This window comes from Pomacea canaliculata, linkage group LG11 (genome assembly GCF_003073045.1).
Source record: "Pomacea canaliculata isolate SZHN2017 linkage group LG11, ASM307304v1, whole genome shotgun sequence".
In the NCBI taxonomy this organism is placed as follows: domain Eukaryota; kingdom Metazoa; phylum Mollusca; class Gastropoda; order Architaenioglossa; family Ampullariidae; genus Pomacea; species Pomacea canaliculata.
Genome location: NC_037600.1, coordinates 18855186 through 18873808, shown reverse-complemented (window position 1 = coordinate 18873808; position 18623 = coordinate 18855186). Strand labels below are relative to the sequence as shown.

At 43.9% G+C, this 18623-nt stretch overlaps 1 long non-coding RNA gene across 2 annotated transcripts; it reads left to right on the top strand.

Annotated features, from left to right (window-relative positions):
* The first annotated feature begins 10078 nt into the window (after positions 1–10078).
* LOC112575473 lies at positions 10079–11940 on the top strand. Of its 2 annotated transcripts, XR_003101650.1 has the most exons (4): positions 10079–10325; positions 10975–11169; positions 11425–11567; positions 11880–11940. It is a non-coding gene; the product is annotated as an uncharacterized LOC112575473 (long non-coding RNA). The 2 variants fall into 2 exon arrangements; XR_003101649.1 differs by lacking the exon at positions 10079–10325 and having other exon boundaries at positions 10853–11169.
* Positions 11941–18623: the final 6683 nt, after the last annotated feature.

The window sequence follows — 18623 nt, the reverse complement described above, 5'->3', positions numbered from 1 at the left end:
CAGAATTTTTAGGGCGGTGCAACCTCTACCCTAACCTCCGGGCTACCTTTCTTTCCAGCGATGTAGGGGTAGGAGAAGGGGAGGGGCCATGTACCCGTGACTCAACAAGATGATACATGGGTCCACATGGGTTTCAAGCCATGAGGACTGCGGACCCCGAAACTCAACCCACTGAGCTGTTCCCCACTGATCTGTTCCCCACTGAGCTATTCCCCACTGAGCTGTCCCCTAGCTGTTTCCAGGAAAGAATTGCTGGATAGGCACTGTCAGACCAGGGCAGGGATGTCAGACTGTCGGAATGGCTCACAGAAGTACACTGCAATCAGGGGCTGATGTGCATGGCTCCCAGAGGGGCAACGCCACAATCAATGATTGAACCCTGGTGACAAAAGCTCACCTGTGCTATTAACGACACAAGCGATCCTGTCCGAGAGCGAACATCGATCAGAGTTCACAGCCGCCGCCTGATCACAGGCAAGCCCCGACTCACCTGTCACCTGTCACCTGTCACCTGGCCCCGTGGACAGGCCTTTGGTGGGCAAATCTGGGCGTTGGTCTTGTACCTGTCTACCCGTGCACATCAGCAGGTCTTTACATCACCTGTATGCAGATTGTATCACTCACTTAAGATTGGCTGTGACTGGAAGGTGACATGTGACACTAAGTCCTGCCTGGCATGCGGTCAGACGCATGAAGAGTACTTAAGTATCAATGCCTTTGTTTGTCTTGTTGTCTCGCAAGTCTTTGCCTAATTCTTATCTCCAATGAGGATTCGTCAATTCATTCATACTGGGTTCATTTACATTTACACGTATTCATAATTCATTTACTCGACTTACAATGTATAAAGGGAGATAAAACTGATTATAAACTTGTAACTCAGTAAACGCGGGCTTAGATGTGACCGACAAAGTACTGGAGAGGGGAGAGAACTATGTCTGTTTGTTTATTGTGTCATAGAGAGAAAGAATGGAACAGAAGAAGAAAATAATGTCGAATATGACAGAGATTAGCTATGCATCGTTAGCTCATATTGAGTGCACCTCACATTACTCATTGCATACGATTAGTACCAGAGACAACTTTTGTAGCAGTTTGAGTATAGACAGGATGTGAAGAAGACCGGCTGACCGTTGACAAGTTGTGCAATACTAGCTGACCATAGACAAGTTGTGTAACAGTAGCTTACCGTACATATTGAAGTGATTACGATTCCTTTCACCGAGCAATGGCGACCACCGGCGTAGAGGTTGGACTTGCAAGGATTTCGGGAGGTCCTAGACTCCAGAAGATCCCAACCTTTGAAAGATCCTTTTATTGAACATGTGACTGGTTGTCCATGCGCAGAAACGTTCACATTACACGTCTATGATGATTGGAATGACTGCAGACTGTGAGCGTGTAGAGAGTCGTGATCCTCTTAAAAGAGGAAGAAGATGAGGAGAAGGTTCATCAGAGCAGATGTCCAGCAGCAGTAGATGATCGTTCTCTTGTCAATCCCTGAATGTCTGTTCTCAACAGATGTGGCTGAAACTTTTCCAGAAGTTTTTGTGTGTACTCCACGTTGCCAGGCAAAGTCACACCCTCGTCAATCCTCCTCGCGTGTGAGGTCAAAGTCCAATCCCTGGAGCAACCAATCCTCGAGCTGCGTCCAGCGACCTCCGTTTGAATGCAGCTGGCCAAACGTCCGAACACCACCGTGGAACTCTCGTGTGTCTAGAGACAGACGAAGTCTTCAGCGTGTTGCCAGTGGCCACCTTCAACTGTGTTGTCGCGACACTGCCGCCGTCTTTAACAGCAGAGCACGTGCGCGGCGCGGTGAGGCGCGGCGCGGCGCGGCGCGGCGCGGCACGGCAAGACCGATGCTGCGAGAGACAGGAAAGATTGGCCAGCGCACGGCGGCTGCACCGACTATCAGAGAAAAATCAATGAGTGAGAAAACTTTACTGGCGGCGAAAACTGTTGAAGTCCACACAGGAAAACGTTAGCAGCGCCGCGTATCGGCAGAGACGCCAACCAAGGGAGACAAGTTATATAGGCCGCGTGCCCTGACGGAGGTAGTGACTATCTGACAGACAGATCGGTGCGATGTTCAGACACCGATGGCGTCATCTCATGGTGTAGTCGCTGGTGTAGTCGCTGGGGTAGTCGCTGATGTAGTCGATGGTGTAGTCGCTGTAGTCGCTCATTTCATCCAGTGCCAGGGTATCCACGGCTGCAGGGAAGCTTGTACAATCGATTGCATCCTACATGGACGAGCAAAGTCTTCCTCCCTCTCACATATTAACGGTCCACAATTTCGTCCCGACTGATAATAAACAAACATCAGCTTCGCTACACACTCTGTTTTCATACATACGCCTGCTCCAATATTGACACAGCAACTTCTTGTTGAGCCGAGAAGCGAACTGTCGTCAGGCCGCGGTGTACATGGGAGGACCGTCCACAAATAGCACGTAAGTGAACATATGGGAGGCGACAGCTCGACATCTGTAACAAGACACAGGTCCTCAGTGGCCATAGCACATGGCTCGGGCAGGGAAAGAACGGTTCTTTCTGAGCGTGGTGCAGACATCCAAAGGGAAATAAACATCTTGTTTGGAGAGCATCAACAGTTTCGAAAGCATTAGTTTCGAGAAGCAAGACATGGACGCCTCTGTGACTCTCCTGCACGTGACTGCGTCCCTGGGTATCTGGATGTTGCCAGCCGGTATTTTTCCAGTAAGCCAAAGAAGTTTCAGAGCCATCTTTGGGCTAGCCTTTCATCTGGAAGAATTTCCCTTTTATATTCATTGTCACGATGTCCAAGTCTCACATCCAAACAACCTGTATACCAGCCATCCATACAGAAGATTTAGTTCAGAGAAGACAACGACTACGTTTACGATTACGCCGCAACTGTCAACTACGTCACGTTGGCCCACTTGTCAAAACCTGGATAACAAAGTGAAGTCCACTTGTCCCTCTCCCCCGCACGCACACACCGCTGTACTCGCCATTGATCTCGTTATCAGCCCCAGCTTCAGGTTTCAATGGATGGAGAATGAGGTTAATGCCGCCGCGTGTACAGCAACACGACATTCGACATTTTGTCAGGCCTCCAGGATCAGTGGACTCTCAGCCTCTCTTCTGAAAGTTATGACACCCTTCTTCTGTCTACAACTGCTCTCTTAATAGTTATAGCTTCCCTCCCCCACTGATAGCTATGCTCCTTGTGTCTATAGTTTCACTCCCCATTGATAGCTCTGCTCTACATGTTTATAGTTATATATCTCCTCGTGTGTACAGCTGCTCTCCTTATAGTTATAGCTATATTCCTCAAGCCTAAAGTTTCACTTCTTATGTATAGCTATGTTACTATGTCACTCCTCGTCTATAGCTTCGTTTCTCATTTATAGCTATGCTCTTTATGTCTACAGCTTCGTTCACCATGTGAGTGGCATTAAGTAAATAGTTTCACTCCTCGTGCCAGCCATCACTCTTTCTGTTTATACATCTCATGATTATAGCTATACTTCTCATGTTAATAGCCTCATTACTCGTGTCCATGATCAGGAACGTGCAATTCGTCGCCATAATGAATCCCGATGCCATTTCTCGGCGCACTTCTGAACACACATCGGAACACACTTCTAAACACATTTCCATAGCAACGTGAAGCGGTGTCCACACCCCGGATGTTGCCCTCCCCCGGGGTTGTAGTTACAAAGCTGTCCTAGGGTAAAGACTCCCTAGGGTAAAGTAACAGACAACTATACCCTGCAAGCCTAGACAGTCGTCATGACGACGGAAACAAGAAATTTTGTTCCGTGATTTCGCTTGTTTGACTCCGGATAACGACTTACCTCCACTCCATGGATACGACCCCAAGTGTCAGTAAGCACATACGACTTTGCTGCTGAAGATGTCGGCTGGACCCCACGGGCAACAGTCATTTCGCAAGACGAGCTGTGGCTATATTTAGCCCGGCCACCCCAGGCAAGGCGCAGGTACCCCTGCAAGCAGGATGACGTCACTACCTGTTGACGGGAGGCCACCAACGGCTGAGACGTCAGACGTGGACATGGATGTGGGCAGATTTCACACCCCTTCCCACTCAGCCACGTGAGGTTGGAGGCAAGACACCGCAACGCCTCACAGCAACAAGATATGTTGCTATCAATAGCAACTAAAAATAGTGACGTGTGCACGCGTGGGAAGCGGAGCGGCAATAACATCGACCACGCAACGAGTGATGTCCCTTGTTCACTTGTTCACATGTCGTCAGAGGCTGGGAGGTCGTTGTGGACACAATGATTAGCCGCAGACTGCATCGTGATTATGACCGTTGGTGGGTCAGCGCACCGCGCAATATCAATAATAATTAACATTTAATGTAGGTAGGTAGGTGGGCCGCTAACAGATGATTAAATGCCGTGAAGTGAGGAGATGACGAGATGATGAGTTCCTGTGTGGGTGTGTGGGTGTTCCTCTGTGTGTGTGTTCCTCTGTGTGTGTGTTCCTCTGTGCGTGTGTCCGCCATGTTGACCACAACGACCACCACACTGTCACACCATCAATGTTTTCCTCCCTTCTCTCCTGCTTAGATGCTTGTCTTGTGGAACTCGCTCCAGCGGTGCACATGTTCTGCGGGGGGAAAACGTCCCCTGAACCTCAAACCTCGTCATTGTGCTCAGCAGATGTCAGTTGTAACGGTTAAATGGAGACCACGTTCCTTGCTGGTAAATATTTACTCACCACGCGCTTGCTCAAATTGGAGGCTTTCGATCCGATGTTTTAACGGTGTGATATAAATTACAGGAATGTTTGTTTGTGTGTGCGTGTGTGTGTGTTACATGTGTGTCTGAGTGCGAATATAATTGAGAAGTGAAGCTATAGGCACCGAGTGACATAGCTATAGACACCGAGGGACATAGCTGTAATCACGAGGGCGCGCGCATACAAATAATTTAATATCGTTAAACAAAAAACAAAAACACACACAAATATTCATTGCAATGACAATATTTACAATTGTCATATAAAAAAAGATAGAAGGAAAAAGGACGAGGGTTCAATGAAGACGAGGAGGAGATGCCAAAAAGACAAGCACGAAGCGTCATCCTGTCAACCTTTGGAAAGTTATTGTCGAGTTTTCTTGCTCATTCTTTGTATTTGACAGCACGTTGACGACGTTGACGACAGGCCGTTAGAAACATCGTCGTTCTCTGATGTAGGTCTCCTCTCAGTGGGTCAGGACCTGCAGACATCAGCTGACGTGATACATTTACACCTGCGGGACGTCACACAGGTAATGAGACGTCAGATCCGTTGACACGTCACATACACATGGAGATAAGTGACGTACCGCAACTGTCCTGGCTTTGACGTCACTCTGTCTCCTGAAGACTAGCGCCCGCCACTTCCGGCAGATGCGTGACGTTGAACTATGTACGCTTAGAACATTCTTGTCGCCAGACAGCATTTCCTGTTTGTCTTCCGCCTCTACTTCATTCTAGAAAATTTTTTCATGATGTTACAATCTTTTGTATTCCATCCTTACCCACAACGCCTCGTTGCCAGTAGAAACTGGAGGGGAACTCTGTCAGGGGATTGGGGGGAAGCTGTGTCTGATTGCTTGGACCAGCTGTAGATTATTTTATCTGGCGAGGGTCTTCAGTCAGTTAACCTTTCATCTCTCCACAAGAATGAGATTCTGTGTGAGATGAGGTCCGCTACATGTCAGTCCTGATCGACGGGCTCAGTGGTTCGGACTACTCGGTTCCTCTCAGATCATTGGTTGGGATCTCAGTGATGTCCTCTCAGCCTAGCCAGGCGCTGTCTCCCGTCAAATGACGATGATGATGATGATGATGATGATGATGATGATGATGATGATGATGATGATGATGAAGCACGTTACTTCCGCTTACAAAGTCTCAAAGCAGCTCAGGTGCCAATGAACGACCTGACCAGGTAGAATTAAGGGTAGATGATACAGCAGAGAGAGATGATGATGTACAGCCCAGGACAGACACCCGAGACATCGATGACACATCCTCGTATCATCTTGCAGCCCCGAGAATACTACTCCTATTATCCTCCTACACCCCAAAAACGTCACACCACATAACCCTCCTACAGCCCCTGCAACATGATAGTCATCAAAATATTTCTAACAGTGTCGTATACTCACGGTAGATGGTATCTGTCGGCATTATTCACAAAGTACCGGGTACATCGCACAGAGTTATCGCGCCTTGACGGAGCAGAGTTGTCTCTCTGTCAAGGCCGCTGCCTCAGTCCATCAGCTCTCGCCAGCCAATCGATGGCCGCTACTTTAGAGTCAAAACATGAACAACATAAAAAGATCGTTCCTGAAAGTTTTCCGGTCCCTACTTTTTTTGTCTCTCTCTCGCGTAGCGCAGGCGGAAGGGTTTAAAACTTCACTTTTTGCTCTAAAGTGGGCGACACGGGCGGGTGGCTGGGAGGCTGCTCGATATCGTGCACAATGTACTTCCGGTCACCCACAGCCTGGGTGTCACGTGACACGCCAGCCACCCAAGCTTCAGCTAATGATCATCTTCTGTGCATGTCTTCATGGTGCGCGAGCTGCAGAGGGAGGAAGAAAAGTCAAAGAGCTTGGAGATGAGGATGAGTGACCCGACCTGGCCACTCACAAGTCAAAGGTCAGGAAAAGGATTTAGTACAGACACAGTAATGAGTCTAAAATAAAATAATAATCTAAACAAACTTTTTTTTTAATAAAGATGAGATAATTTTGAATCCAGTGCTGTTTCCATTCTGACATCTTTGTCTTAAAGTAACCCTCCATCGCAGTGTCTACGGGCCCCCCTCACCCAGACTAATATAAAGAAGAGATGTGTGTTTCATATCTGGTTGCTAGATGCCTGAACTATTTCTGTACTGAAATTTTAAAAAAATCACATTTATTTTTAAGAGACTACACGAGGCCGACAGCTAGTACAGCAAGAAGCCAGACATCGTGAAAGCAAAAACAAGAGAAAATGTTTGCCCAGTAAATTTAATCCGTCAGTCTTCCAGACCAGATTAACAAAAATAATTCTATTGCTTTTTGTTCGATGCTGGATTGCTGCCCAAGACTTTTTTGTTTGCTCCACCCTCTCTTCTCTATCTTTCTCCTTGTTTCATTCTCTTTATGTGAGTGTGTGTGTGAGCGCGCGCAAAATCTCCATCTTACAGCAAAAATGAAAATCAGATTTATTTTTATTAAAGTGTCTCTCTTAATATATTTGTAAATATTTTTCCCATGCATATAAACTAACACAGAACGGAAAGACAATGATAAGGAGATCAGAATCATTTGTTTATCGCGTTTTTTTTCAATTTACTCGAGTAAATAAATCTCTCAATATTTACTAAACACACTTGGTGTCTGTGAGTTCGTCTTTCAATACCTATTAACACACACTTGATAGTTCAATGGTGTAAAGTCGTGTTAGCAGTTATTATATACTCGCTTTCAACCATGAAATAGTCAGATGGGTGTGTTCAGTAAAACAGTTCTTTGTCCCCCTGACTCCAGCACTCAGTCACTCCTTTAGCGACCTCCATTAAGAAAATTACTCTGGCAAAAAAAACCCCAATAAAAACAAACAACTGAACCTTGTGGTTTAATCCCGGCTTAGCACTACTTAGATGCATTAGCAGATGAATGATTATCATTTGTCCTTTGATCATCATTTTGAGTGAACAGTTCTGAGTGGACATGAGTCACATCTGCTTGGCGACCTCCAGGACAAGTTGTTGCGAGGCGGCGGCGCCATCCTTACCACCAGCAAAATGTCAAAGTTCACTGCTCGCCACCTGTTTGTCACTCGGCGGATGACATATCAAAGCCTGGAGGCAGCCATCATGCTTGTTACTTCTGGCTGCATGCGTCATGTAACTTCCAGCTGCACATGGTATTTGACATGGCATGGTAGGTCAACATCCGGGCCATTCCCAGCGCCTTTCTCCACCACGAAATCACTGTCTCCTCCCAAGGGTCTAATTAGTTCAATTCGCCGGTAAATATCAGTTTCTGGTCAGTCTCTGCTTGGATCCAGAACTGCAAAGAGCAGACGACCAGCGGACATATTAGCTGCAAGGTATCGCCGACAGAAGCGTGACATCTCGTTTATTGTCAAAACACTCGTTCGCTCGGTTTTAACCTTTTTATTAGTTGGTGACAACAAAAGACCCATTTTCGTCCGAAGATAGCCATGACGACACATACGGTCACCTATAAACTTTTGTGGGAAGTCAAACAAGAGTCTTAAGTTTAGAAGTCATGACGGCAGTGAATTGTGAGTGGTTCATCGTGTTCAATGCAATATATATATATCAAAGGCAGAGTCCAGGCCTCTCTGTTCCCCACCTTCACTTTTCCTTCGTGATCAGGAGCAATTATATCTTCATTCTTAGGTGCATCAAATGCAAACATTACAGAGTGGCTTATATTCCGGATAGAGGAATCATAACTTATTGCTAATGAACAATAATGTTACTCGCCGAGAAAACTGTTTCCGTGACACTGAACCCTATCAAGGCACAAAGAACATGTCACATGTCAGTGAAAGCACTTACACACCTGCACGAGTCTGAAACAGGAGCAAAGCACTTTCTTCAGCAAGTCACGTGACTTTAGGAGTCTTTGTAGCCTCTTGATGACCATCTGCACTTTGGTAGTCAAGCTTCTTGGCGTCTGTACGGAAGTCCCTGGACATGTGATTGGCTGCCAGCAACGGCAATTCACTCGTTGCCAGGTTAACGACACATTCAACGACAGCGATAAAAGAACAACAGTATTTGTCCTGCTTTCTCTCCTTCACCCCACCCCACACCCTACACAACCCTACACACACCGACACACGCAGACACGGGTAAACACAAACACATGGACACAGAGGAGGAAGGGAGGTCCGGGTGGGGAGAGGAAAGAAGAGTGAAGGAACAATTAACGGGTAGAAGAGCAGAAGGAGTGACAAGTGGTGCATACAAATGTTATCTTCATTCCAACATTTAGCAAACTGTTGGCTCCGCTGCTTAGCTCCCTTCCTGAAAACAAGTCATTTGTAAGTTATTGCACGTTTGTGTGACCCTGACCTCACAAAATGGCGTTCTCTCCCTTTTTCTCTCTTCTCTCTCTCTCTGTCTCTGTTGGTGAATGCACGAGTACTCTCTTCAGTCTGCACAGCTCATCTAGCATTTTAAAGAAAAACGTTTTCAAACGGCCAGAATTCATTTTTCCCAGGGTATGCAACCTTCACATTCAAACTTTTCGTCTCCTAAAAGAAAAGTTTTCCATTGTTTCCAGCTTCTCACTAAACTCGTCTTAATGTTTATTTTGTCAATGAAGGCGTCTTTATTTCGTCTGTAAAAGCAATGACTGTTTTTTTCCTTTTCTTGGTATTGACCGTGTGGAAAACTAGGTAGTCGTGATCTTCCTGTGAAAGTTATCTCCCCGGAAAAGGTCAGTACTTACTGCGCTTTCGTAATACAATGGAAACCTTTGCCTACAAGCTTGCACAAGACTTTGTGTGCTCGCACCAAAAAAAAAAACAAAACAAAACAAAAAAAAAAAACAAAAAAAACAAACAAAAAAAAAACAAAACAAAACAAAAAACAAAACAAAAAAACAAAAACAAAAAAACAAAAACAAAAGAGTTTTGAGGGGAAAATGTTATAACAGCAAGAATACATGATCAGTTTAGATTACTGTCAACAAAATATTGCATTAACAAATATACAAGAAAAAGCAGAAAGTTATGTAGAAATGGCCGAAAGGAATATACACAGTCTGTGCCAAGAGAAATCTCTCAATTTATCGAGATGAAACTCCGGTGTCTGGGTCACGGGAAATCTCTTATCTCGGGAGGAGGAAAGTACAGGGTTGGGAGCGCGAGGAATCGCTCCCCACGCCAAAAATCCATACTGTCCCATCACGAGTAATAATGTCGAGCGCAAGAACATCTTGCCTCCTCTTGCCAAAGCCGACCCGTCCTCGGGGAATTTGTGTCTCATTTAAATGTTACCCTGGTTATCTAAAAGAAATATTATCTCACTGAAATCGCTCTGACTCCACTGAGACGTGTTGCATAGGCGTAGCGAATCGAGCGAAGCTAGCCAATCTAGCCGGAAGTGTAAAGAGCGCGCCCCTACAAGCTAGCGAACCTAGACCCCTAGCGTAGCAAAGCTAGCGGCCTTTGGAGGTCCTACGCTTGCTATTCAAAATGGCCGACATTGTTGTCGCTTTCAAGTTTGCAGATGAGAGTTTCTTTGATACTCCCGTTAAAAAGGAGTATTGGACCGGATACAAAGTGGTAAGTATCTTTTAATGATAAGTAATAAAAATACTCTATTATTTATGTGGAAACATATATTTATTTGTGTAGCGGGAGCAATTTTAGACAATGTGTAGTCGGATTGGCGTTTGCCGAGTACGAGCTTTACGATTAAGGCCGTGTACAAAGTGGTGTCTTTTAACGATTGCTATTTAAAATACCCTATTATCAAGGTTGACAAAATATTCACATGTTTAGCGAGAGTAATTTTATAACAACTTGTAGCCCCGACAGTATCCTCCAATCTGCAGTCTCCGCGTGTACCGGCCTCTTGTGTGTGTGTTTTAATTTTCTGCTTTCTAGTTCCAAAATTTATTATCTCAAGTTATGAAAAGGCTGAAGGTGGTGATAAAGGTAATTTTTCAGTGTTATAAATGCCATGAAGAGCTGTTATAATGGAAGGCTTTAATTATTTTCACAAATAACCCAGCTATGAAAATATTGTGCACATTATTGAACTATCCTTCCAACAGAATAAAATAGTACAACTACCCTGTTCTTTGATGTTTAGAATCAAAGCTTTAAGTTTGAATCTGATACTGTTGCATTTACTAAACATATCACTATGTTATTCTGGTTTTTATTTTCCTGTTTTTATTCCTGATTAATTGATTTCATATTTTAACAGAAACGAATGTGGGAAATCAATGGACCAAGGGGGCATACTTTTCCTCATGGACACTTATGCCGAACATAAGGAACAATTTGCAATTCCAACTTGAAAATAGAGGTATGGAAGAGGATTGCTTCAGAAATGGCAGCCTCAGGATGCCACTTTGCTCCAGCAGCACTTGAGAAAAAAATGGAGCAATATGAAAATATGGTGAGTTCCTACAAAATCATTGGGCTTTCTGTCTTAGAGTGCACCATTTTTCCATAGATCTGAGAAACAAAACATCACAGGTTTTTAAGGTTGTGCAAGTTCTTATTTATTTGTTACCACAATTCATTCATTTAACCTGTAAACAAGACCCCACCAGTATCAACCAAGCTTTAGTAGAGATTTTTTGGTAGCCGTGTGAAATTAGTCTGGATACATAATGATATGTAAGCATGTTTAGTACTTGTATCCCAACAGGTACAAAGCTATATTAGATTTCAACAAGAAAACGGGCCAGGGAAGATCACGATGGAATTTCTATTCCAGAATGGCTGAAATCTTGGAAGGAGACCCTTCGTTCATCCCACCACTGACATCATCATCACTGGGGAGTGTAAAAGGTGAGTGAACCATTTATAACATAAATAAGCCAGTAAAGCATAATTTTAGTATAGCCATATTTAGTAAAACATTTGACAGTTCAAGTATTAATTGTTTAATGCTTCTTTTCCTACAGGTATTTGGGGAGGGTAGTGACAAAAGTCTGTTCTGCCACAAAGAGATGAGTCTAGATATGTAAAAAGCTCAGTTAGGAACTTTTTGTATTCATGCACTGTTCCAGCAAAAGCAGTTATCATGGGCATACAGGCTAGACATATTTGGGTTTTCCATGCCCATATATTGGTCATAATTCATTAATATTTATTTTTCAGTAAACACTCTCTCCGAGATCTCCAATACCCAGCAATGTGCCACCCCTACAAAGAAGCAAGAACAGCAAGGAATGTCTCAGGAGACTCCTCACCTCTCCCAGTATCGGTTATTAGTACGACCCTACTGAATAAAGGATATTGTCACTGTCTTGATTTTAGTACTAAATAAAAAAACTTACACGCCCTTACAAATGTTTTTTTTTTTTTCACTGTGACCGTTAAAAACCAAAAAATCCTGATTTACCTAATAATCATGTACACAATGAAGCACACTTGTTTCTACCATGAATTAGTAAAATCAAATGAAAATTTATTATATGATAAACACATTACATGATAATCAAATGAGAAATTATAACTGGAAAAGTGTTGCATCAAAGCTAAACACGAAAAGTGACACTCTAGTTCATTTGAAAAGCACAGAACATGACATGCATCTGGTGACAAAGCAAATTATTAAGGATGGTGACAGGAATTAAATACACGCACACTCCTCAATTTACACGAATAAAAACAAATCATAGTGGTGATGCAAATGCAACAGATATGTATAAAAAATTCAAATTATGCAATGGAAATAATAAAGGTTGCTGGGAGAGAACTGTACACAGTGATGAAAAAATACACAGCCATATGGTGTATGACAATACTTTGCTGCTGCTGTGTCAACTTCAGTATGTAGACAACATATAAGCACAACTGCAAAATCACACCAATCATAAATATAAATGCACATATCATATAATATATGCACATGGTGGACAACTTATTAATGATGGTGACACAAAGACATGTAGACCTCAATTTGCATGGGGAAAGAAATTATGGGTGTTGATACAAATGCAAGAGATATTTATGCAAAATATTCAAATTATATAATGAAATAATAAATGTTGGTGGAAGAGAAAAGCAGACACTGATGATGGATGCTTTGCTATAGACGTGGTATAGCAAATATAGGTGAATATATTCTGGAGGGTGATTTTGGTGCCAGTAACCACAAGGTGGCAAGCAGCTTTGTTCTATTGTTGAACCACGTTGCTGTGGCAGATGAGGCTCAATCCAAGCCTGGAGAGCCTGAAAAATTTCACAAAAGATCTCTATGAAAGTTTGTGTTTATTGTGTGTGTGAGCATTATTATAGATATGTGTAGTGGATACATTTATGCATATATCTTGGACGTTCACATTCCTTAAAATTGATTTTGGCATTAAGTTTACTACATTTTACTTTATTTTATTACGTTAACTTACATCAAAGGCGTCCCGCAACATTCGAAGTGAGATTTGAACTGGTATGTCGAGTATCCTGGAACGATGACTTCGACCAAACCAATCATGTGGGCAGTGGAATTTTCATTATTGTCCTGATTTACTTTCAGTGGACAGGTGGGCCGCAAGCTCGATATTTATTTGCGACGGCTTGGCTACAGCACGGCGGGTTGTAGCTTGCAAAACAAAGACTTCACTCAAACCTCGCCGTAAGTCGGCCATCTTGAAACTCTGGCTTCCGGCTACACTGCGTTGCACAGGGACCGCTAGCTTTCGCTAACCGCTAGATTCGCTAGGCTAGCTTCGCTCGATTCGCTACGTGCTATGCAACACGCCACTGTTGTCACAGGGTTAGACACCGACAGACTTCGGGTCACAGAAATCTTTTGTGTCACATTGAAAATGACAGTTTAGCCTTTAGTCACATTTCTTTGTCTTAAGCAAGGATGTCGAAAAAAATTATAAAGTGTAAAATGTCATCCACAATTCGTTTTGTTTTTCTCTCTGGTTAGTGAGAGTTTCAAAGCTGTAGTTATGACCCCTGGAAATGACCCCTGGGTAGGAACCACAACCGAGTGGCTCACTTACAAAAGAGTTACCTCCGCTGCCATAATTACTCAAAGAACTTACTCCAAGGAGAGGGTCACCACTGACATTCTTTCGCTAATGACTGAGCCACCGTTATGTTTCCATGGAAACGAGCACTAACATCCGAGCACTAACCACCGTTATTCACTGGGACCCTGGCAGTACAACGTGTGCGTCATCTTTTGATTCAATTTTCTGCCGCCATGTGGAAAGTAAACAAAGTGTATGTACACAGCATTGATCCGCACCAAGGCATTAGCCAGGCAAACATTACATCATGTATCTTGTTTCACATCTTCTGAGAACTGTACTAATAGTGGGCTAGAGCTGTGTGACTGACCACGTGACCTCTCAACCAGTCACAGATATCAGTATTTTAGAGCTAAGCGGGTCTGTTTTTGCAATTTACATACAAATCTTTATAATGCAACACCAGCAGACTGAAGACTGATTCCAATAGTCAGGTGTCAGTACCTGGACAGGTGTGCTTGGGCGAGGCCAGTTAGACAAAGGTTCCACAGTGCAGCTATCCTATAATTAATCGTCTATCTAGAACTGGCAGATGGTAAGACTGGAGAAGGAGGAGTGTAGCAGGCTTTCCACCTACGGGAGACAACACCAGTGTCATTAGTTTGTCCTTTAAAAGCTGTCCAGTAGGCGGTTAGGGAGATCGACTCTCTCTGGGAAAAATACGAAAAATACAAAAGCTCAATAAACACAGCAGCCCGGTAATTAACCAAGAGAACAAAGAAAGGGAAGCTATTCAATAATTGTTATTTTTCAGCCTCGGGCAATGAAGAAATAAAATAAAGAAATGAAATCGGGGCTTGCCTGATTCTGGCTTCAAATCGTTAGAAATTACGTTTATAAGGAAACGATAAAAGAATTTTTACATGTGTGTTTTGCTTTCTTCTTACAAGATAATGCCTGGGAATCAAGGAGATTAATGACAATTTCTCCTTCAGCTTCTGCCTCCTACACACGTGCTGTCGCTTCTGTTTACTCAAGCCAGCACACAGCTCTGTCAGATGGAATGAAGAAAAATTCAATTTGGATGAATGCTGTGAATTTCCTAGTCGTGGATTATTTTTTTCGGTTTTAAAGAAGCTAAGCATCATTTAATCTAAACAATTTTTTTTAAAGCGGAAATGACGTAATTCACGTGACAGGCGCATATCAGTACGTAACAGTCCTCTCACGAGATTTTAGTGCGCAACGAGAATCACAGCCTCAGCAAGGACCGTGAGAGTGGGAGCAAGCTTTTTCTGTGTTGCCAACCTTCAGAAACTTCATATCGCGATCCGATCCTGTCCTTGTCCTGACCCTCACCTTCCAAAGTTCAAATCCTGCCTGCTGCTCACCAAAGGTCAATCTAGTGAACTTCCTCTTTTGTACCAACAGCCAGTCCAAGTGAAGGGATTGAACAATCACTTCTACGAGATTTCCTCTTCTCGAACTTTAAAAAAAAAAAAAAAGATATAAAATGTGTGTCCATCAGTCGTTGGCGAAGCTACCCAGGTCCCGGCAAGCTGCACGACAGACGACGATGATGAATGTTCACTTGCTGGGGCTTCGCAGGCGGCCATATTGTCTTATCGAATCGCCGGTCTTCCTTCGCTGGAATTATCGCCGAGAAGATGAAGTCGCACATTTGCGCCGAGCAAACAGGGTGACGAACCGGGTGGCGAGTGTTGCGGGGTATCAGTGAGAACATTGAGCAGCCAGCAACAGCCATACGTCATCAGCTTGCACACCCGTCACATGTTGCTCAGAGTAATTTCGCCCCTTGACCTCTCTCCATGGTCGTCTGCTTGTGGACTGGTGGCAACCCTCTCTCTCTCACTCTGCCACTTTATTCGTTGTTTTATTCATTTAGGATTGTTCTTTCGCATACTAGTCGGTGATGTTTTATGATTTAACAAAGACAACTTAATCGTCACACATTTTGAAATAAAAAATAAACAATTATTATGTGCTAGTGATGTATCAATATATAACTAGTGACAACCTTGACTTCACACACATAATAATAAACCACTGTATTTAATTTATTTCTGCTTGGTTTGGATAGTTTAATAGCAATAACTTATTTATTCTGAGGAATCTTTGAGGTATAAACAGATATGAGGCTGATATGGGAACTGAGTTGAAATCATCCTCATCGAAGGGATTTAAATAAGAATTTAAATTCTTTCCCTTTATAAAACTTTTAAAACTGTTTCCAATTTGTCAGGATTGTCAGGATAGCGTTTGTGAAAGGGATCTTGTCTCATCGATTCAGAAAGTAACCTCGAGAAATCTCTTATCAGTTACCGAAGTTATTGTTCCTGCAACAAAGCCTGTTAACTCCAGACCTAATATCCGTGCGCCGAGTTCAATAAACCAGGTGAGCGAGAAACGACGGCGAGGCCATCACGTGGTCGTCACAGCAGGTGGAGGCTGTGTAGTCACGAAATGTGTCATTTATCAGAAAAACATTTTAAGAAATTGTTGCAGTTTCTTCAGACAACGTGACTGACGAGAGTTCAAGGAGGGGATTGTCTCTGGGAAGCTGGTTCATAGTGAGACTGATGTCGGTCAACCTACGCCGCCAGGTACGTTGTCACCTGTTGTAGGTGTTCCGGTACATCGTTATGTGGGTGTACAGGTACGCAGCTAGGTAGCTACACTATTTTCTACACGGTAGGTCGACAGGTGCATTGCTTGCAGGTCCACCGCCTCTTCTTTCTTGCCCTTTCTCTCTTGGTTTTTCCCGGGGTGAGACCCATCCCACGGTCTGTCTTCAACGGCCACCGCGACCTCCACACGGGGTGAATGGGACTTGATCCTGAAGCTGCTCCCGACAGCGTTTCGCACTTTCTAAAGACAATCAATACAAACGAACTTCGCTGGAATGCATAGAAACCGTTATTCCAGTTTTACAGACCATCAGCTGTTTCTTTTTCTCTTCCAGAGAGAGAGAGAGAAAGATGAAAGAGTGGGAAGAGAGTGAAGGATTGAGCGAGAGGGTTAGCGGGAAAGAGGTGAGAGCACGCACTTTCAGGTGCCTGGAGGTTGAACAAAGCGGTCATTCAATCATTGGATCTTCGTCTACCTCAACAACGACCACCATCAAGGACTACATGCTGCGCCCTGATTAAGCTCGTTGGGGCGTGAACCGTCTTCTACTCTTTGACCCTGGAGTTCGTTCTCAGGTGAAGGTAATAAATGATCGAACATGTCCGTCCACCCAGTCAACATCTAGATCCCTGGTTTGATAGTGCACTCTATAACTATATAATTATAGTGCACTCTACAACTATACATATATAGAATACGCTTTATAACTATTTATAGTACACTCCTAAACCATACAATGGTGACGTACATGCGCGCGCACACACGAGTTGCACACAAGCAAAGCACACCCAGATAATGATTATTCATATAAAGAGTGGCAGTGCATTTTATCGCCTATAAAGTTAAATTAACAAAATTAAACACACTGAAACTCGAAACATTAACTGCTTTTGTTAATTAACGAAAACCAGATAACGAAAGAACAAATGTAACATCAGCGATAGTGACAGTAAAAGAAAAGAAGAAAGGAAGAAAAATAGTGAAGACAAGAAAAAAGGAGTCAGTGGTTAGATGATTCCGAACAGACGGAAATTGAATGTGAAACTGCCCCTGCGGGATGCTGCCGGCGATTGTGGCCAAGCGAACTGTGAGTGCTTTGTGTAGCTGGCGCCATCTTGATGCTGGCCGCGCTGCATGCTGGGAGCAAAGTGTGGAGGGGGGGGGAGGTCATCAAGATGATCGTCTTTTCAGGTCCGGTCATAAACAGGACCGGTCAGAAAGGAGACTGATTAATAAGGGAGAGCTCGCCGGCGCCTGACACTTTGCGAGAGTGTGTCTCAGCAGAACAGTCGTCGTCGTTGTCGTTGTCGTCGTCGTCAGTCAGCACGCAGAAGCAGCAGTTCAATTATATCCCGATGCCTCGCCGACAAGTCTACATGTTTGTACACATTGCTCCTATGTCTACACGTCTACTGTATGTCTACTTGCCTTGTCTCAACCCCTCGTCTGTATGTCTTTGCAGCAGGAGCGACCATCGAAAGATGGCGGCAGTCCGTGTAGTTGTGTCTGCACCTGGTGTGGCTAGCCGGGTAGCTCGACCATCAGGAAACATAAAGGTGACTAATGGCCTCGTTTTCACCTTGACTATCGGCTACACGTGATTAGAGAAGAGGAAGGTTTGACTGTGTCTATGTCCGACAGACGCTCCACCCGAAAGACCATTAGCTCCCTCACCAAGTGTTCATTAGTGTGTCAGGGGCTGGGGCTGGGGCTTTGTCACTAATGGGAACCTCAACCTCACATTGTCGCAGACATGAGAAAAACATACAACTAAACACACAAACAAACACTGAGTCAGACACAAGCAATACACACACTAACACCCACACCCACACATATTGTCGACTCACGATGAAGCTCTCCATCCTATTGTTGTATCTCAAAATAATCGACACAATCCCTGTTTCATTACTTATCTCACAAGTGACCTTTCTCGTCTGATGTTGAAGGCGGAAGTGTCAATTTTCAGCCTGTTTATTGAAGTATATTAATTTCTTCTCTTTCTGTTCTTGACATTTTGATAATGAAATCCGTTGCATCCGTTTCTAAAGTAATGGCATCCATCCTTTAGTCAGGTACTGGCAAAGCAGTGGCGTGAGTTTTCAGACTGGCATTGAAATTTAACTGGAAAGTAGGACGCACTAGAAAAGACAAATGAAAAGAAGGGGAAGAGACTTTGAATACTGACCGTTGCTGTTGAGTAACACATATCTACACCCTGGCACGACCAAAAGAAGACAGAGGTCTACCCATCTATCCCTGGCAC